This window comes from Callospermophilus lateralis, chromosome 16 (assembly GCF_048772815.1).
Source record: "Callospermophilus lateralis isolate mCalLat2 chromosome 16, mCalLat2.hap1, whole genome shotgun sequence".
Classification (NCBI taxonomy): domain Eukaryota; kingdom Metazoa; phylum Chordata; class Mammalia; order Rodentia; family Sciuridae; genus Callospermophilus; species Callospermophilus lateralis.
Genome location: NC_135320.1, coordinates 65,476,351 through 65,499,995, shown reverse-complemented (window position 1 = coordinate 65,499,995; position 23,645 = coordinate 65,476,351).

The window sequence follows — 23,645 nt, the reverse complement described above, 5'->3', positions numbered from 1 at the left end:
GGTTGAGAAAAGACAGAGACAAGGAATAGCTTTAAGATGGGATATTTATCACCAAAAAATGACTGGGAAATATTAACAGGGACTTGTAATTTTCCTAGTACTGAAATTGTTTTTAAAGGTAGGGACTCCATGCTGTGGCTATTTGGCTCCCTGCAGATTTCCTGTGACACTTGTATTCCTCTGTTCACCATGAAAAAGATAGGGAGACACAGCTATGGAGAAACTATTTCTAAACTAATCACTGTTTTTCAATAAAACAACAGTTGGGCTCCAAAGTACTGTAATGAAGTTTCAGAATACTGAATTGTTGTGAAATAAATTTTTAAGAATTATCCAGCATGCTTTTCTTTTACTCCAAAACTATGTTTGTAAGGAATCATGGTATTGAGGTTTAGAACCTAACATGAATCAACCATCACTATCATAGTATGATCCTTATGAAAATATTCTCTGAGTATTGGTTCATTAACCTGCATTAACATGAACTTAACCCACCAACACTAATACTGGCCTGTAAACCCAAAATCATATGTCCCTGGGACATAATTCTGTCACACATTTGCATAAAACTTTGCAGAGGCCACAGAGATGCATGCAGCTGCCTGATCTTTGCCTTTCAGACTCCAAAACTGTGAGTTGAACAAATCTCTTTTATTTATAAGAAACCCAGTCTCAATTATTTTGTTATAGCAACAGAAAAGTATTTCAAATAAACTACAATATATACATACCCTATAAAAATTAACCATAAAGACTGAAAACCAAAACAGGCTAACAAAAGAGTATCAGATTGAATCAGTTAATTAAAAATTCCCAACAAAGATGGGCTGGGAATGTGGTTCAAGCGGTAGCACACTCGCTTGGCATGCGTGGGGCGCTGGGTTCTATCCTCAGCACCACATAAAAAAATAAAATAAAGATGTTGTGTCCACTGAAAACTAAAAAATAATTCTCTCTCTCTCTCTCTCTTAAAAAAAAAAAAAAATCCCAACAAAGAAAGCCCGGGATGGATGATTTCACTGCAGAATTCTACCAATTATTTTAAGGAAGGATAAATGCTTATGATTATCAAATCATTCCAACAAATCAAAGTGGTGATATTTCTTCTAACCTCATTTTATCAGGCCAGCATTATTCTGATATTGAAACTAGACTAGCACATGATGTAAACAAAACAAAGCCAACTACAGACCAGTTACTATAATGAAAATAGAACAAAATTTCACAACCAAATAATACCAAATAAAATCCATCATCCTATCAAAATAGCATTCAATATGATCAGCTGTGATTTAGTCTAGTGATAAAAGGATAGTTCAACATATGCAAATCAATTGATAAGTACAATGAATATAACACATCATACTAACAGAATGAACATCATATGATTATCTCAATAAAGTTGAAATAAGCATTTGATATATTCACCATCACTTCGTGATAATAAGCCCGAACAAATTAGGTATAGAACTAACATACTTTAACATAAATAAGACTGAATATAACAAGACTATCAGTATCATACTGAATGGAGAAAAGATGAAATCTTTTCCTCTTAGATCCACAATTAGATAAGGAAGTTCACTTTTATCATTTTTTATTCAGTATATATATATAACACTGGAAAGCCTAAGCGGAGTAAATTAAGTAAGAATAGAATATTTAAAAAAGGGCACTGTTATGGTTTGGACATGTGTGAGACAATGGAAGAATATACCGAGTTGAAACGTTTACATTATGAGAACTGTAACCTAATCAGTAGATAAATTCACTTCAATTGATCAGTTTGGTGGTAAATGTAGGCAGTAGTGTGTTGCTGGGGAAAGTGTGTCACTTTGAGCCATGGCTCGGGAATTTTTATCTTAACCCTAGCATGCTGCTTTCTCCACATCCTGGCTGTCATGAATAAGATTCTTCTACCACTCCCTTTTACCATGATGTTTTGCCTCATCTTGGGCCCAAAGCCATGGATTTGGGCAGTCATTGACTGACTCTCTGATACCATGAGTTAAAATAAACTTTTCATCCTCTAAATAGTTTTAGTTAGGTATTTTGGTCACAGGAATGCAAAGCTGACTGAAACAGATACAAATAGGAAGTGAGGAAGTGAAATATGGCTGTGTTGCAGATAATATGATTCTATATTTAGAAAAAGCTAAATATGCCACAAAAATTATTATAACAGAAAAAAAAAACAGTAGAGTATACAAAACCAATATACAAAAATCAGTAGCATTATTATTGTCCAATAATAACATTGCTGAGAAATACCACCATGAAGGAAATGCCATCCATAATACTACAAAAATAATAATGATAAAAAGTTAGCAATAATTTTAGGAAGACTTCTTCAATGAAAATTGCAAAACTCTCATGTGTTAAAGAGTAAAGGGCATAAAAAATAAAACAGATCTCCAAAATTCATGAATTAAAAGAATGAATATTACAGTTGACCAGATTAATATTGAGAATACACAACGAACTTAAAAGCTCAATAATAATAAAAAGTTTGATAATTCTATTAAAAAATGAAAAAGGGGTATGAATAGTCACTTCTCAAAAGCCAAATCTGAGGAGATGTAACATCTTTAATATATTGTTTTCTAATCCACAAAAAGGTGTGTTCCCGAATAGATTTAGCTCATCTCTAATTTTCTTTATTAAAATTTTTAAAATTTTAGCCTACAGGTATCGTGCATGTCTTGTTCATCTTAGTATTTTAGTTTCTTTGAAGTCACTATAAATAACACTGTGTTTCTAATTTTGCTTTAGATATACTTGTTTGTTGTTCAAAATAATTCTCTTTTAAAGAAGGTGAAAAGTAGATATTCATTTGTTTTATCATCCCACATATGTGCAAATCCCATGATTTCAAATATTTAAGTAAGTTAGAGTTTCATTTGTACATACTTGTCTTTCACCACACAAAAAATTCCATTGATATTTTTGAATTGCAAACCTTTTGCTGATTGGCTTTCTGCTTTGTACATTTGGAAATATCTTCATTTTATTTCAATTTCAGAGGATCTTTTCAATAACTGTAGTATTCCAGAATAAGAATTTTTTTTTCTCATTTTTCTCTGGCTTTTCCTCATTGTCTTCTTTTACCACTTAATGTTCATCTTGGCTTTCATTGTTTTTCATAAGAAATATGTGATTATTTGTATCCTTGTTCCCTATATGTAATTATTTCCTCCCATCTGCTATGTTTAGTAATTCTTTATATTTGTTTTCAACAATTTGACCATAGTGTAAGCTGGAGACTTACTTTGCATTTTTCCTATATTTAGTTTTCTATCCTATGGATTCTTAAAAGGTTCATGAATGCTCTTAGATTTCTGAATTAAGTATTTTTCATATTTTGAAAGGTTTATGTCATTGTTTATATAAGTTGTTTCATGTCCCATTCTGATACACTTCTCCTTTTGTACTCTAATTAAACCTAAGTTCTATGAAATACTATACATACCACAGAAGTTCTGCCTTTTTCTTTTTCAGCTTATATATTCTTTGTACTTCACAATGGAAAGTAGAAAAGGGAAACAAGGAGAAAAAATTATTAAATTAATTGTATCACTACTATACTAGAAAATTAATAGATGTTGTCTAAAATGATAGAGTGTATTAAAATTTGTTTATAATAACAAAAATGTAAACATAATAAATACATTAAAAAGAATCATTAAATAAATGGACTGCAAGTAGAGAATTAACAAAAAAGCCATAAAACAGCAAGCATAACAAAATGGCAGAATTAAGAGCAAATACATTAGTCATATTAAAGATGTCAACATTCAGTTATTAAAGGACTCATAGAATTAATGTTTTAAAGGAGCTATGAGATGACTAAGATATCAGTGTTGGCAATTGTTGACTACTTGAATCAGAGAACCTATCAACACCATAGTTTCTTTTTTAAGAAATCTAGATATATAAATGGAATCCAAGTGCCTCTTTTTATCAACTGAAGTTTATGGAAATATATCTTGGCAAGATATTTGTCTGATTTTCAATAATTTCATGCCAGTAGTTTTATTATTCTGAGGTTGGGAATTAGGAATAATGTTTTAATCACCCTGACTTCTGATAAACAGGTATTCTAATATAATTGATAAGAAAATGATTATTAAAATAACTTAATCCTATGTTAGGAATATGTAGTGGCCCTCCATGAAAAAGACATGCAATTTATTTTCATCTTCCTTACTTAGATATTCTTAATTTGAAAGAAATAAAAAGGAACTTTACAAATATAATGAGATGTTAAAATGGATAATTGATTTTTAAAAAAGCTTCAGCATATTTTGTATTAGCAGTTAAAAATGTGGAGAAAAAGTCCAACTCATTTGGTTGCATACTCTGAACTTCTGTGCTTATATTTAGCAGTAATAGAATTGTATTATTGAATAAGGGCGTTTTGAAGAATATCATTTCCTCTACTGAAGAATAGTTTGCCGAACAGTATTCACCAAGAATTTTGACTCATCTAATTAAAGCTATAATAGTCCAGTCACACTTCTCAAATAGTGCTCCTTATTAGCCTTTCAGGTAGTTTCCTTTGCAATATAGCAAGCTATGGCCAGGTCTGGGTTAAGGAAAATTGGATTCATTATGACAGTGATGACAAATTATCTTCTGCAAGAATTGTTTAACACAATGAGTCCAAAAGAGAAGACACTAAACAAAAGAATGGAATAGCATAAGAATGAATAAAGAATAAAATCACGTATTTAAAAACCAAAGCAATAGAAGAAATTTTAAAAAATGGATAAAAAGGTAATGTAAAAATGTAGGCATAATGAGCTTTTCTTGTCATTAGAGGTTATTACATTTTCATTTCTTTTATGATCATATGATCACATTCTCCAGTCTTTAAGAGCTCCCAACATATTTAGCAAATGCAAAATATGCAAAATTACAGGAAACTCTTAGCTTTGAAATATGACTTACGATCAATAATGAGCCACTAATTTTCTATGGCAAAAGTTGATAGCAGATTGTATAGGTTAAAAGTTCAGTCTGACCTAGTTTTGATTTGTTCAAAGATGAACTTCATTACATATTATATAAGCACTTTCCTATCTTTCCAAAATATGTTTTGCCAATACCCAAAACAAAAAGGGGATTTTAATAGTTTTTGACATTTCTGTTTTATGCATGCACTAATGATTTTCTAAAATTTATCTCAGGATGAATTCATCCCAGGCATACTTAATATAAACTGGATTTCAAATGATATTTGGATTCAGTGCTAAGTAGTATTACAGTGTTCAAAATAGAATTGTTAAAATTATTATTTTAACACATTGTATAGTGGCTTTAAGATAACTTGAGAAATAGAACATTCAGTACCATTGATTTATTGTCAAATTGTGAATCTTCTAAAATTTATTTGAATAGAAATCAAAGTGTATTTGGCTTTTTAAAAAAAATATGATATAGATAATACATGTTTAATTACAATTTCTATATACACAAAGAAACAAATTTTGAGATGGTCAAACAATCTTTTGGTATGTTGTAATTATTCAATAGTTTAACAAAGATTTATGGTTACCTTTCATTAATAAAAGTACTCTCCTTTTGTCTAAAGGTTATGAGATATAAAATATGTAAAGGAATATGTAATATATGTATATATGTCATATATAGTATGGAATATAGAACACATTAAATCAAAATAATATACTTCCTCTTCTACATAGGTGTGGTTTTAGGCACAAATTACAAAACTAAAGATTTCTTTTTCTTGTATTATTTTTAAGCTAAATTTCATAGGTCAATATAGTCAACAGTTTGTGCCTTGGTAGGCTGAGAAGCAAGTCAACATTTTAGGATGCACCTTTTTAATAAAGGAAGAATGTTTGTAGATGGCAATTTATTTACTCAACAATTTTTTGAGTAATAAATTAGGGAGTTGCTATAACTCAGTAAAGATGAATTGTCTATCTATATACCTTAAAGTCAAATTCTATGTTTTATGGTAGTTTCAAATAAAGTAACTATAAAAATTGGAAGGATAAAATCAATACAATAAAAGACTTTTTGGAACATGTAGATAGTATCCATGCCTTAGAAGGATGGATGCATTTCGAATACATGAAAATTTAAAAAAAAAAAAGAGTAATTTCTCTCTAAGACAGTAGTATGAACAAAAAAACAAGAGAGGTCTGGTGCAGTGGTGCCTGTCTGTAATTCCAGCTGCTCTGGAGGCTGAGGCTTGAGTTCAAAGCCAGAGCTTGAGTTCAAAGCCAGCCTCAGCAAAAGTGAGGCACTAAGCAACTCAGTGAGACCCTGTCTCTAAATAAAATACAAAATAGGACTAGGGATGGGGCTCAGTGGTTGAGTGCCTCTAAGTTCAATTACCAGTACAAAAAAAAAAAAGAAAAAAAAAACAAGAGAGAAAAAATGAAAATAATTTGTGGCCATGAATACAGAGAAAAGAACCTGAAACAGGGTATCATTTAAAGATAGTATTAGATGGAAGGGTGCTAGATTATAAATGATATTAAGAGCTGATAAATTATTTGGGTTTTGCAAAGGAGAATTGCATTATAGACACTTTTTTTCTCTAGAAGGATGGTTTGAACTTTAAAATGTTTTAGTTACTAGAAAATGAGATAAATTATTATGTGGAATTCATTTGGGTATAGCAGAACAGGTGAGAGTCAAAGTTGACCTAACCTGGGTTGGTGTTGGTGTGATTATGGAAGTTGGAACAAATTCAAGGGATTGCATATGGTAGAATAAATAGAAATTAGCAGATTGTATGAGTGGTGAAAATATTAAAAACAGTAAAGGAATCAATCAATTATCTATAAGCCTATACTTTAAGCCTTAGTTGGTATCTTGCTACTAGCAATGGCATTAGGAACTGACATTAATATTTATGTAATGAAAATTGTTTTGACCTCTTATTCTATTCAAGTCTTTGCTAAGGGTTAGGATAATACCTATGGTTAATGAACCTATTTTCACAGAACTTACAAAGGGGCAACACTGAATAGTAAACACTTTCCAATAGTTTAATATATTCTCATCACTGATCTAAGCACCTTATGCATATTATTTCATTTAATCCTGAAAGAAACAAAAACAAATAAAGGAAAGCTTGGGGTTATGTATACAGACTATTTTTAAAGTGAGAGAAATGAGTCATGAAATATTTTTGAATCATGCCGTAGGATAAACATCTTGTAAATTGTTGGGCTTGGGACTGAGACATAAAGAGTCAGACTCCAAAGGCCATATTCAAACACCAGCTGGTATTTTTATAATAGATGAGGCACAATATGCTTCCAAAGTAAGAAGAAAGGAATGGAGATTTAGAACATCCAGGAAAGGACTTCAGAAATACTAAAATATCTTGTGTATTTGAGAAATAAAAGACATTAAATACAGCCTGAGATTCGACAGCCAGGTCAATTATGAGAAAAAAAAATCAAATTAATTGTTAGATAATGCAACTATTTTCAAGCCCAAGTAAAGAGTTTGGGATTTAACTTAAGGACACATGAAAGGAATTATAAAACAAATTTTATGTGGGAAAATAACAAACAAATTTGGAGTTTTAGAGAAGGAAATGTAAATTTTCTTCTAGATATTCTGATTAAAGATACTGATAGGACAGTTAGAAGTCTGACAAGACTTTAGAAACAAACAATTATCTTCAGGAGAAAAAACATACTTTTTGTATATGGATTTTGCTTTTTCAGATGGCAACTACTGAACTTTGAAGGGGATGATATGCCAAGGTCTGGCTGATGAAAACAGTTGAACTCAGACCTTGCTACAAGGGCTATGGCAAGGATGGACATAGTGCAAGGCTATACCAACCAAACTCAGTTTTCCCCAGAATTTGAAAGTCATATGATGTAAGCCTTCCAATGTTGGTGGCCAGCCTTTTATATTAAAGCATTTGTAGATATTTTGTCAAAATGGAAACAAAAAAGCACGGTTTTCCAGAGAACAGATTATGGATGAAATCATTAAAACAACTAGACACTGGAGTGATTGAAGCCAGCAAGATTCCAAGATCATTTTCAGTTATTGAACTAATTATTTTCTCTACCTTCTTTTGAATTGTATTACTATGACATATCCTTAATAGGGAACTATCAAATATGAGAATCTCATTCACATAAATTTTTATTTGGAAGCAACACAATTTTCAAAGACTTATATAAAGCCATCAATAAAATTTTGAAGTAAAACAAAATACCAGATCAATGAGAAAAGTCTTAATGAGTAAAGACAAAGATTCAAATTACAAAGATACACAATACATGTTGTTTTCAGAAAGCCAAGATAACAACCTTTTACCTTTTAAAAGGGAAAACTGTATTAAGAAAACTAGATGTCAAAAAAATAAGTAATCTGAAAACAAAGAAATGCTAAAGGAAGACATTTTTGGATAATAAAAAAATTTGAATGCATTAATAACCAACAGAAACCTATTTCAGAGAGAAAATGAAGAAATTGTGCAAAAACTGATAATAAATTCTATAACCAGATAAGAAGTAAGGATTCAAAGGGAGAAATACAATATATCTGCTAAGAATTTTCTCATTGAATATCCTAAAATTTTTCACAAATATGATTAATTCTATTATTTTTTTTAAACTTACAATCACACTGACAGAAGTCCATGACATTCTTGCCTTCTGGGTCATACTTTTTATATAATAAGCCAATAATTTTCAAAAATTTACTGATAGGATGTATCTAATCATGATTACATTTAACTAATATTGTAATAGTTTTTTTTTAAGCCAAAGATGATTTAGAGGTCTTATACAGAGTAAAATTTGTTTTCCTAAAGGATGGGCATTATCATTGCTTTTATCAAATGGATACATGTTCTCAATAAATATTCTTATTTTTATAATTAACCTAAAATAAATTATGTGAAAATTAAAGTAAAATATAATTTGATTCAACAATGAAAAGTTATTTTTTGTTACCTGTAATGTTTTTTGATGTATGTGCAGTTAAGTATCATGATAAGATGACTTAGTTAAAAAAAAAAGTTGTTTTATTTTTAAAGTAAACTACAAAATACTTGAAACAAAATCTGAGTTTTACCTATTGATTTCTTATTTAGTGTTTCATATAGTTAATTTTATTTATTTATTTATTTTTAGATTTACTGTAATTCAAGATTTTAGAATCTAATGGGATTCACCAGTGCATTTGGATTCTACACATTCAGGATTATTTAGATTGTTATTTTATTCATATCCACCTGGTAAAATTATTATAACCATTTTTCTCAAATATAGACTCCACAACAGATGTTACTTTTGTCTCTAGATGTCATTACATAATACACACAATTTTAAACAGTCTAGATTTAGTTCTAATTTTAAATATTAAAACTGAGATCACCAAAATAAAATAATTAATTCTTAGTGTGGCAAAATTCACTATATTATTTTGCAGATTTGGAATCTGTATTTCTAGGTACATCAGGATTGAGAGTTAATGTGGTAGTTAATATTTATAAACACTATCTGGTGGGAGATAGAAAATAATGAATCCAGGATAAAGAATAAAAACTGACAATTATAATTAGAGGTGAATAAAAACTGGAATGTGCAGAGAGGCCTCTCACACCAACTAGCTGTTTGCTCATTTTTGGTTTGGTGTAGTCTTTATTATCAATTCAATTATGTTTTAATTCTAACACAAATGCTTGGATACATAATGCTGGAAAGCAAAAGTGCTACTTTGCCCATTGCTTGTGGTGTTAAGGGCAGGGGTGTGGGGAATTCTGTAAAAAAGCAAGACATTCATGTTTTTCCCCTTCATATGTATATATGTATGTGTGTGTGTGTGTGTGTGTGTGCGTATGCACGCACACATCATGTGTGTGTTATAGAGATATAATATACACACACACATATATATGTGTATGTACACACACACCCCCCCACACACACAGACACAGGAAATCAAACTCAGGGGCATAAAACCAGTGAGCCACATCCCCAGCACTATTTTGTAACCCCTTTCCTTTTTAATACTTTAAACTTTATAAGTTTGGCCCTTATCCCATCAATACAAAGCAGCTGGTTTTGTACAGCCTGGCAACAAAATGTGTGTGAGGTCCAGTACAAAGAGTTTCCACCTTGCCATTTTCTGGCAAGCATGCCTTTAAACTCTACCAAGTCTCAATGATTTAGTTTATCTAATGGTATTCTTATGTTTAGCTGCCTTTAAGTCTAATGATCATTTTTATAAAATTCAGATTCTTAGATTCTTTCAAAAATGATGACTTTTCTACATATGATTGTGTGCACATGTGTGGACTCAAATCTTCAATTTCATTAATATTTAGGATAAAATATAAGACATTATTTTGAAAGTTGTTTTTAAGCTGGGCATGGTGGCCCATGCCTGTTATCCCAGCAACTCTGAAGACTGAAGCAGGAGGATCACAAATTTGAGGTCAATTAGCAGGCAATGTCTCAAAATAAGAAGTAACAAGATCTGGGGAGTGTAGTTCTGTGGTTAACCATAGTTTTAGTCAGCTTTTTCTCTGCTATTACTATATAGTACAACCAGAACAATTTTAGAGGAGGAAGAGTTTATTTGGGGGCTCACAGTTTTCAGAGGTTTCAATCCATAGTCAGCAGACTTCATTCCTTGGGGCTCAGGTGAGTCAGAACATCATGGCACAACAGTGTGGCAGAGAGAAGTGATGAACAGAAAGCAAAGATAGAGATCTCTACTCAATGGATGCAAATATATACCCCAAAGCCACTCCCTCAATGGTCCACCTCCTCCATCCACACCCCACCTGCCTTCAGTTTCCACTCCATTAATCCTATCAAGAAATTGATCCACTGATTGAGTTAAGACTCTTAAAACCCAATTATTTGTCCTCTAAACCCTCTCACATTGTCTCACAAGTGAGCTTTTGGAAGATACCTCACATCCAAACCAGAATAAGCCCCCTCCCTCCCCGAGTTCAATCCCTAGTACCACAAAAGATATTTTTAAATATATAGATCAGTTTGATGATGTTCCCATTTTATATAATATGTGCTATATATAAATAGTACACACACATACACACACACACACTAACATACTTTAGGAAAAGTATAGGTCATTTATACACTTTAGAATTAAAGTGTACTCTGTTTCAAGCATTTCTACAATTGCATACTAGATCTCAAACAACCTCTCCTGGGAAAATGTAGCAGAATTATGAGAGATTATTTGCAGTTTAATACGTTTAGTTTTCTCTCAGGGAGCAGTATTTGGTTTGTATACAATTTCCCTTCTACTTATTTATTCTAAGTTTTTCCTTTGTTTTATGCTGCCTCTACAAAGTCAATGTTTATGATACATTTAAGTTATAAAATCATTAGTAGTTTGTCTGTACACAGAACACATACTTTTTGATTGTATTTTAAAGATGGTATTAACCTTATTTGTAGGTGTAGATTCAGTTGGGGATATTTGAACAGTAGCTTCTTAACTTATTTCAAACAGTGCTACTAAATTTGAGAAAATTAGAAAGAAAATAATCATGTTTAATGCACTTAGCTGTACTGTCCCTAAAGCATAGGGGCACAAAAAAACAAAACAACAACAACAAAAAAAACAATGTTCCTAAATGTTCCTTTTCTGTTCCCACAAACCTAGACAAGTTAAGTGAACAATGAGAGAAGGCTTGAGCTGTAAAGTACAGCTAAGGGTCATCTTGAAGGACAAAGGCTTTCTCTTACTCACACTGGGAAATAGGCAAATTAGTTATTAACTGTAGAAGCTACTTTCTTTCATGTGCACCAGAACAGTTTTTCCTTGGAATGTTGATCATGCAAGCAAACTAATGCTGATGATGTAACTGCATCTGCAGCCAAACATATAAAACTGGTTTCTGAGTAGGGATAGGTGTGGAACTGAGGGCACCACGGAAAATAGACTTGTCATTTGCCCAACCAACTGCCACTGGACAAAACATCAAGAGGGAAAGGAGGCAATGCTTGTCAAAGTGCTATGAGGGATGTGCTATCTGCCAGCCTGTCATCACTGAACTGGTCTTGGAGCAGTAACTGATCTCTTATAAGCTTTTTCCAATAAATCACTTGTCTCCCATGCTGTCTCCTGGCACTTTCTTTGGCTTCTGTGATACCTACTCCACTGCCCTGGCACAGTTGGGCTTGGATGACACACTAGCCATTTATATTAAATATTTTTGTGCATTATTTATATTCATTCTCATAAATGTCTTATGTACAATTAACTAATTCAAAAATAGTTTCATAGAAATTGGGTATTTCCATATTTCACATAGTTCCTTAATAACTGTGATCAAAATAATAATCAATGTTATTAAATTAATAATCAATGTTATAAAAATCTAATGGGTAATTATCAAATATGTATTAATCTGCCTCTTTCACTGTGCTAATGATCAACAGTGAGTTTTCCAAAAACTTTTCAAACCATAACCTAAACACTCAAGACATGAGTTTCAAAATAGATAATGACTTTTACATTATTAAGTCAAGATAGTAAAGAAACTCTTGAATTTTACATATTTTTATGAACAATAACAGCTTAAATCTAAAAATGTGAAATTTAATCTTCCTTTATGCATCTAACCAAATATAGGTAACAATATCTTGGTAAACACTATAAAGATGACTTCTGTAGGAAGAAGGCCAACAGCAATCAATAGGTGCACCCATTTAGTTAAATTTTTAAAATTTTAGGGTTTCAATTGCTTTATAGTACAATTAGAGAAGACTCAGTTTAATACAGATTACTCTCCTCATTCAAGAACATGATGTATTGATCTAATTATTCAAATAATAAAACATATTAAAGTAACATTTTATTTATTAAAATTCCTGCACATGTATCATAATATATTCTATTCAATTAGTAATTCTCTATGTTGATCATAAGTTTTCTAAGTGGATCATAATTTATAAAAGGACAGAATACCATGCAATTTGTCTTAAATATAAACTTTAAGGAGATTGTTAAGTACTTTATATAAAGAGAAAATCTTCTCTCAATTATTAATTACATCATATGTTTAAACAATGCAATTTATATTAGTAAATAATTTTATTTTGAATCAGCTTATTTAATGTAACATTAAAATTCATCACTCTACTAATATCTGATTATCGTAAGAATGCATATCTTGTATAAATGCACTGATACACTTTTAACTGCAAGAACTTTAAAATTAAAAAGTCTTAAAAATTTTGCAGGGTTTATTTTCAAGTGATTGATTTTTTTTTAACCTGGACTGCCATTCTAAATCATGTTTTGACCTATGTTGTTGTATATATGTACAAAGTTTATATTGGACACTTTCTATATAGTGTTTATTATAATTTGATTGTCTACCATGATATTGAAACACCTCTTACTATTGCCTTCTTTATTTCCATCAGATTGTAGAACACTTCATTGATTCCCATCCACTTATTTCTAGATTTTTCTTGTGCTGCATACATTTTGAGAGTAGAAAGGGAAAAGGAGATTTAGCATTGAGGAAACAATGAAAAGGGAATTTTATGTGCGATGAAAAGGGAATTTTAAGCATTTCTCAAATATCACCTATTCCTTCTTCCTTTGGCTATAGTGTTCATTTTTCACATATAACATTTAGTTGTCTTCTTAATCTCTTCAACTTAGTATCCATTGAATGGTTATATTTCACTCTATAGTGTAGTTATATTTTCTATGTGGGCTGTTCTGTGGGCATCCCTTCTACCTTTTTCTGTGACCAACTGAAAAAATGAGAAAATGTCTCAGCACTCATATACCACTCTAAAATCATAGGAAACTACATAAGAACTCTTACATCTATTTGCAGAGGGAGCTCAACCAGTTACCTTTATTTTGTGGTCATTTTATTAGTATGGCCCTGTGGAGAATGCATATAGTATGTTGATATCCAGATTTCCAGCTATGTATGGGACACTGAACTCTTTAATTTTCAATTGTTTCTCATTATTCTTCTCTTTACACAGGCAACATTTTCCTATTTTCAAACACAGGCAACTTCAAATCATACTGCTTTATTCTTTGAGTTTTTTTTTAACCCTTTACTATTTCTGAAAAAGCAAAAAATTTAGTCTCTAAACCATCATGTAATTTTGGTACCCATGAGAGTCTTCAAAAAGTCCAAGATTTTATATTCAAACAGGTCCTTGACTTTTAATATTATGTTTTCACCATAAGTTTCCCAAGTTAACTTTAAAAAGAAAATAGATGAATGTTGACTATTCTTTTATTTTTCCACTTTTTACCCAAGTATCTTACACCAGAGCCAGTTAGTACAAAATTTTTGATTGTGAATTAAATAGGAGGCAGTGTATACAATATACAAATGTACTAAGGAAGAGGTACATTAATATTAAAATGTCATGTTTATCTTTAAAATAGATAGCATTTCTGTTATTAATTATAAATAATGCTCTAAGAATCTTAATTCTTATAGAGTGTTCTTCCTTTTATATTTTAATAATTATTTTTGGATATTCATGGTCTAGATTATACTCTGCATGTTGTCTTGGAAAAGTTAACTCTTTGTAAGTGAATGATTCTGAATATAGGCTTCTTCTGTCTTTATCAGTCATCAGTGGCTAGATTTTTTAAATTTCAATTGAAGTTTCACATCATTTTTATTTAAGCATTTTAAAATACCATTTCAGTGATTTCTGATATCTAGTTTATAAAGGACAACTAGAATTTTTTTTTTTTTTACATTTAAAAAAATTCTTCCTTGAAATAATATTCTTTAAAGAATCATCATTTTTCTTTATTTTTAGTAATTTAGGTTATACACAATCACCATATTTTCCCAAGACCTAGATAAATTACTTTAACTCCATATTTGATTATTAAATATGGTCTATTAGGCCTTTCTCCTTCTTTTGGATATTTCTGAAAGTAAAGATTGTTCAAAAGTGATTGAAGCTCACTAGATTACTTGGGTAACTAGTCATGTGAGAACTGGGCCATCTGATTTCCTCATTAGAAAGAGCTGAGATCAAACTCATTTTCTGTATATATATTTTTCCCAGTCTTTGCTCCCTCACCAAATCACATAAAGGACTACAGAACTTCTTAGACTTAATGGCACATTAGTCTAAGGTGTTTAGGAGTTGGCTTTTCCTGACAATCCCTATAAGCAACTGATTTTTGAATGCAGATAGAGAAGCATATCAATAATCTATTTGTTTTTTCCAGTTATAAGACTAAGTTTTTGCTTATTGTATAAGATGGGAGAGAGAAATAATCTTTCTCACTGAGCACAAATTCATACTTTAGTAGAGGTCTCTGGCTCATCTGTTGGAAGTAATAGTAAATTGAATGGCACAGGGTTTCTCTTACTTAGGGGAAATTTGACCTACAAATATCCAAATTTCCAATTGCTCAATATTCAGCCTACAATGTAATAGAACTTGTTCCAGGAACTGTTTTCTGATAGTTCTGATAACAGTCTTGAAAATAAGAATAGGGTCTTCATTCCCCCTGTGTTGAAGCTTAAACGTCCGAGAAATGCAGAAGCAAGAGTAGAAAATGAATTTTATCTAAAAGACAGAGTGGGGGGAGGGACACACCAACCTCCAGAGAGGAGTCTTAGGGACCTAAAGCTGGCACCCATGGGAGTAGGGGTGTCTTGCCCCTTTCTAAATTTTAGGTTTCCTTTTTTTTCTCACGCCCCCTCCTTTTATCTTGCCCACCTGACCAAAAGGCAGGAGAAGAGCCACCCAGTGTGATTGCTTGTGTTGAAAAGTGTGATTGTTCCCCTCCCCTTGAGGTGTTAACAATCAGTTGATGGGGAAGTGCTATCTATCCATTTCCTTTTCTTGGATAATCAGCTACATGTCCTTTGCCCCAGTCTCAGGTATAATCATAAAGGAACTAAATTTTCATGATGCAGTGTTTTTTATCTTCCATTACTGCTATATTAATTCACATTTTTTCATCTAATTGCTTCTAAAAGTCTTTAGAAATTAAATGCAAGTAGTTTAGGGGTAAGAGTTGAAAGAAAGTTCTGGTTGAGTTTTAAGAATATTTCAAAATCTGGTGCCATTATTATGTAAATGTTAGTAATTTGCCCTTGGAAGGGATTATACTTGATGCTTATTTCAATTGTGGTAGTTGTTTCAGTGGTCATCAATAAATCATGTCCATTATTATGCTTGGCTTTTGTAGTCTGACCCCTTTAAGGCAGATTGTTGACCTATGTCTTGTTTTAACCACACCTTGAAACAGAAATAAACTGTATCTATTCCAGTTACCTAAACATCACTGAAATCAGCTTTGTTATTTTGGAATTTCTGAGCCACCACATAAAAGTTGAACCAACTTGCTGACAATCAGGCAGAGAGTAAATTCTGAATATGCCAGGACCCCATAGAACTTCAGCTCAATTCTCTTGTATAAGTGAAAATGGCAGGAACACATAACAACTGTGTAGAGGAGCACAGTTCACATTGTAGAAATTTAAGCAAAGAAAAGGGTGTTGTCATAAGAAAATATGTAACTGTTGAATGATTGAAAGGCATGTGCTTTCAAAATATTTGAAAAATTCCATAATTTCCTGTAAATGCATTATTTGTGAAAATACTAAGGTATAATTCTGTAATAAGTGATAAAACTATCCTATTTATATACATTATGATATTCTCTTACCTACTGGTTTATGGTTAATCAATTCAATCCTTATTCAATAAAAGCCATTTTGTTATGTAGATGTGATGTTTTGATAAATCACCAGGAAGCAAAGCCAATAGTCAGGTTTTGGAAGCAAAAAGGAAAATTTCCAGCTTCTTCGCAGCAAAAGAAACAATCAAGAACGTGAAGAGGGAGCTTACAGAATGGGAGAAAACTCTGTATAATTGTTACCACATGTACCACAGATAGAGCATTAATCTCCAGGCTATGTAAAGAACCCAAAACTCTTACCACCACTAAAACAAATAACCCAATCAATAAATGGGTTAAGGAACAGAACAGACTTCAAAGAAGAAGACATATAAATGGTCAACAAATATAATAAAAAAATGATCAACATCACTAGCAATTAGAGAAATGCAAGTTAAAACTACACTGAGATTTCATCTCACTCCAGTCATAATGGTAATTTTCAAGAATAAAGTAACAATAATGATTGGTAAGGATGTGGGGGAAAAGGTACACTCATATTTTGCTGGTGGGACTGCAAATTGGTGCAACCACTCTGGAAAGCAGTATGACAATTCCTCAGAAAATATAAAATGGAAACACCATTTTATATTTTAAACAATTATCTCACTCCTGGGTTGATACCCAAAGACTTAAAGTCAGCATACTATACAGCCATATCAATGTTTATGGCAGCTCAATTCACAATAGCTAAGTTAAAGGAACTAACCTAGGTGCCCTTCAATAGATGAATGGATAAAGAAAATGTGGTACATATACACAATGGAATATTACTCAGCCATAAATATGAAGGAAATTACGGCATGTGCTGGTAAATGGATGGAACTGGAGAGTATCAAGCTGAGAAAAACAAGCCAATCCCAAAAAACCCAAAGGTCAAATGTTCTCCCTGATATGTGGATGCTGACTCACAATAGATGGGAATGGGGAGGGAGGAGGAGAATAGGTTCACCTGATAGAATATCAGGAAATCCTGGAAAGGGAGAGGGGATGAGAATGGGAGAAAGACTACAGAATAAATCTGACAGAACATTTCAATTTTCATATTTGAATACACAACCAGTATAACTCCACATACTGTACAACCACAAGAATGGTTGAACTCCATGTATGTATGCTATGTCAAAATATATTGTACTGTCAAGCATAACTAAAAAAAATGAGAAAAAAGAAAAAGAAAATTCCCAGTGCAGCATTACTATGAACACAAGTCTCATAAACTATTTGAATAAAAGTTCTGTTACATAACAAAGCACCATAAAATCTAAATAAATGTTGTAAAGTCTTGTGAAAAATGTGGAAATTGGTAATATAGTAGTTAAAACTAGATATTAGGGGCTGGGGCTGTAGTTCAGTGGTAGAGCGCTTGCCTTGTATGTATGAGGCACTGTGTTTGATCCTCAGCACCACATTAAAAAAAAAATAAAGATTGTGTCCATCTACAACTAAAAACATATTTAAAAAACCCTAGATATTAGACTGAGACAAACTTTGCTTTGAGTACTATTTCTCCAAGTACTTTTGATTAAATACTATGAAACATTCTTCTATTAGTACAATTTCCTTGTAGGTATTCCCTGAACAATTATGGAACTAATTCTTTAAATTTGTTATGAGGATTAAATACAATAATGACTGTAAATTCTCTGTATAATATCTGTTACACAGTGGGCTAGCTAGCAATGTAGCTGTTCTCATTACTATTTTCTAGAATATAATTTTCATAGAAGTTTGAGCATACAAAATACTCTGTGACCTATAATAATTATAGGAGGAATTTGAAGTAGGCAGCAAAATATGGAAATAATCAAATTAGAAGTGATCAGGTGTTAAGATATTATGATGTTTATGCTATGCACTTTATAACTAAAATAATGTGGCCTTGTGCTTCTCCCTTGAAATTCTATGAATTACATATCAGAAACAAGTGATGAATTTTGTGAATATTCCATAATATTTGATATTTTATGCTCTTGATATTTATGAGCCCTAACAACGTTAAGAAAAAGAGGCATTTATGTTTTTGAAATCAGGAATATAGGATACATGAAATGAAACATTATCTCTAAATATAAAAGTTTTTATATATTGTTGATAGAAAAAAATAAATATATCTACAATTTAAAAAATAAAGAATAAAGAAAAGAAAATGACCCTCCCAAATTAAAAAAAAAAAAAAACAGAGCTTCATACTTCAGAGGTAAAGAAATCATAAATTCAAGGATGTAAGAAGTTATTAATTACATTACAGCTATAGAAAATGAAAAAGTAGCTAACACTGAGATTGGTGTAAAATGCTTTCAGTTTAAAGGGCATAATCTTTAGAACCAAAATGAAATCATCATGGAGGATATTCAAACTGTGTGTGTGTGTGTGTGTGTGTGTGTGTGTGTGTGTACGCACGTGCGCACGCGCGCGTACTAGCTACCATACAAGTAAAAAATTTGAGTATTGGTAATTTCACATAGTTCAACCTAAAATCAGCTTTGCATTCTCATGTTGATCTTTGTGTTAGCTGTCTGTTACTCTAACAAATACCTGATATAATCAACTTATAAAGATAAAAAAATTATTTTGGTCCAGTTTTGGAAGTTTCATGTCGTAGTTAGTTGGATCTATTGCTTTTGTGCATGTGCCTCTGAAGCAGCACATCATGGCAAGAGCAGATGGTATTAGAACACTGCCAACCTCATGACCAGGATGATAACAAGAACAACAAAATAGAAGAAACCAGAGTATCACAATTTCCTCAAGGGCATATCCCTACTGCCCTCAAACTTTCTACTATGCTCCATACCTTAAAGACTTCAACACCTCCCATTAGTTCCATCTTGGGGACCAAGCCTTTACATATGGGCATCTGGATGATATTCCAGATTGAAGCTATAGTACTTGCCAAATAAAATATGTCAGAATTTGGATAATTATCATCAAGGGATAGAAAGTGTCAAAAAACACTTAATGTAAAATCAGAATTAACTTCAAATCATGAGAATAAATAGTGTTCAGACATAGTTTATATTTCAATCAAGAAACCCTACAAATTCAACTGAACTATATATCTCTTCTAGATCAATACATGTGCTAAACCAAAAGTGCATAATTAATGCCTGTGTTTGATGTTTAAATGGATATGATGAGATATGGGGGGTAATTTGTATTTGGGAAAGGGGATTACAGTATTCAAAAGAAAGAATTTTTAATGACATAAATGTTAAATGACTATCTTGCAAGAAATAAAATAAATATTATCCATAGAAATGCAGAGTAAAGAAAATCTACATTCAGAATATATACGTATTCCCTCTTCTATTTTTTTTTTTTTGTGTGTGTGTGATTCTATGTGATTCCGGTGGGGCTATAGATATTCAGTCTTTCTTTCTCATCAGAGTGATGAGAAGCTCACCTTGATCAATCGTGATAATTCGTTTTAAGAATTTGAATAGACTGGATCAGAAAGTATTGTGTTTTATTTTCTAAGATACTGTAAACCTATCCGTTGAATGGACAACTTTTCTGTCAAGTGGAGGAAAAGGATTTTTTTGTTTTGTTTTATTTTTTTCCTGAACAATGGATACATGACAGAAGTGGTAAGAGTCAATTTAGAAAAAGAATCAGCCATGAATAAAAGGAACCTGAATTCTTGGATTTATCACCACAAGTAACAATCTTTTTTTCCTTCCTTTTTTTCCTTAATGTAAGTTGAATTGGAATACTAAAGAGAGTGAAAATAATATATTTTACTGAGGAGGATACATGTGAGATCCACTTTTAAAAATAAATATTTTCAAAAATAGGAAAAAAGCATAACATATTAAAATATAAGTAGTCTCTTATAATAGGATTACAGTAAATGTGGAATGTTGTCTGGTAGAGAAGTAATACAAATTGGGGAAAAATTATGGAAGAATAAATGCTTTGAATTTTGTTCTAAAAACAAGTCATATTACAGTCTTTCAAAAGGAAAGATATATCAAATCTCCATAAAGAAATTAAAAATCTAAATATGAATAAGTTAGTCCCACTTGAGACTCTATACTAGGAAATGCCTAAAGCAAGAGAAAAAAAAATCTAGGACGTTGATTAAGGTACTGGTTCATTTGTAAAGATAGAAATTTTATTCCTATAATAACTTGGTTGAGACATTAAAACCTACTACTGCTCTCGGGTGTATGACAATGTGTTTTAATTTTCATGTATATATTTGACACATATTTTATGTCAGCTAGAGACACAGATAAATTCTTAAATTGACCCATATTATTAAACTAAAGGACACTCTTTATATGTTATCAGGTTCAGTCTTAGAAGTGCGGAGAGGATTATATTTTAATTTTTTTTTTCATTTAAGCCCAAAGATTTAAAAATTAATTATTATGGATTTATGCAAGAACTGACAGGTCTGGTGGTAACTTCATTCCCACATTTGTATATATAGTAAATTGATTTTTTGATTGATAATAGTGAGCAACTTGGCCTAATTGAAATCTTGTTATACATACATACACATATGTATGTGTGTGTAATATCTATAGTATTATATATGTCTATAATGTATATTAGTTCCTGCTAAATTATGTGATAAAAATATATAGCAAGAAAAATAAAGTGAAAGTAATTCTCAGTTAATAAAAATGAGATAACTTGAAACAGAGCCCGAATTTTCAAAGCTGAAAATTATTAGTGAAAATTTCTGTCCACATTCCTTAAGCTTGATTACAAAAAAGCATTCCATGTAGTGTAACTTTCTGTCTGAAGTGTAGTCAAGATATGTCAGGTGTCCCTAAAATGATCACCAGAGTTGGAGATTTTCTGGAAGGATTCAGAAGGACTCAGCTTATAATTGAATTCATGGCTAATATTTATCACAGTGAAAGTTATACAAAGCAAAATAAGCAAAGAAAGAAGGCACATGGGTGAAGGCCAGAAGGAGGACACCATAAATTCACTGTCCTCTCTCATGGAGACATACAGACCTGTTTAATATCTCTACCAGTGAATTGTTACAATATAACTGAGGTGTTGTCTATTAGGGAAGACCATTTAAGACTGTTCTTTGGGAACTAGCTCAACATGAATTAAAATTTTAGACTCTAAAAGCACAAATGATTTTGGCACAATGATATGTCCATTGTTAATGGAACTGATAAGATTTTCAATACCTGGCTTCTCTTTAGTTCTAGAATCCAACTATCAGTATCTTTTAAAAATATTCCAGTTAATTATACTGTGAAGCCAATGTTAAGCCTGACTGTAAAGTGATTTAGTAGATATTAACAATTGAAACTCGGGAAACAAAACTGTTGAGACTGAGTGCCGGGCTGAGGAAGGCTTGACTGGAATGTCAGTCCCCTATAAAACTTCACACTTACGAACCCCCCATAAAAGAGATTGCTCACTCATTAGCATGTTGTTAGGGTTGTCTGTCTGTTCTTTAGAAGTACTTTCAGAGGAAGCAATGAAGGTATATTCTAAGAATTCAATTCTCACCATAGGATCTAAGTCTATTAAGTATTGTGAAAATTTAAAACCAATAAACTATGTAAAATGTAAATGTCTAATTACAATATTAAAACATCCTGTCACCATCACGTTTTTATGAACCCAAATATGCTAGTAAATATTTATTGCCTAACTCTTCAGGCATCAAGTGAGATACCTGTAATACCAACATTAGAAAAACAGCATCCCCATCCTCTAGGTGCATATAGGCTGACAGGTTTCCTAGCTGGGTCTCTGGTGTTCCTGTTGATCTTGCAGTGATCATTAATACTCTCCCTTTTTACTTTGCAACACTTCCATACAATTTTTGTTTGATTTTCCTTCCAAAAAGAGGTTAATTTCAGTTAATATCTCAACTAGTCTTTCTCTAGTTAGGTCACAAAAAATGCTCATTTTAGTCTCAAGTTTTTCCATCAAACATCGTAAAATATGAATTTCTAAATGTTTCTCAGCAGATTGGGCAAAGGGCCACTAATTAAATTTTGTTAATGGTTATGCTGACTGTAATGATTTTTCTTAATTAAATGAAAAGCTGTGAGGTCAGGGCTAATTATTCATCTTATACTGCTTCCAAACAGGAAAGTTGTTTTTTCAAAAAAACATTCTTCTTTCATTTGTTTCTCATTTTCTGTTTTACCTTCAATCAGTCCATAATTCTCCAAACGAGACTAAAGTAAATAAAAATAAAAGAGAGAAACATTAATTATCTTCTCTTTTATTTCATCAATCTTAATCATAGTCATTCTGTTACGTGAAAGAAGGAAACAACTTTCTAAACCTAAATATTGAATTTTCCATATCTTATATTCTTAAGGACATGGAAAATAATATATCAAAAAATAAAATGTAAACTATTACAAGTAAAGATTGTAAGTATCTGTCCTTACAGGAACCACTTTTCACTGTGCGCATTAACATAGTTTTTGTGTTCTGTGTCTTTTGAAAAATCAGGTTTATAAATGTTTTTGATAATTTTATTATTCTCTACACCTTCTTAATCATGTAACTTCTATTTTTTTTGTGTCATGTAATTATATTCCATTTCTGCTCTAGGACAAAGTACTTGAGGCTGGATAATTTATATGTAAAAATGATTTATTTAGCTCACAGTTTTGGATGATGAAAGTTCACAAAAGATGACATGGTCTTTTGCTGAGACCACTCCTGGCTCTGTCATTCCATGGCTGACATCGTACTTGGAGTCCATGAGAGAAAGAGAGATCACCAAGGATAACAAGAAATCAGAGAGTGGAAGGGACCTGTTTACCTAATTACCTTGCAATAGGACCCACATTTAAATATCCCCCCAACCTTCTGCATTGTCACACTGGAGAACCAAGCTTTCACCACATATACTCTTGGGGAACAAACATAAATTCAAAATATAACAATTGCTTTATCTCTTCTGTTTATTTGCATGTTTCTTATAATTTAGCAATAGCTTCAGTATG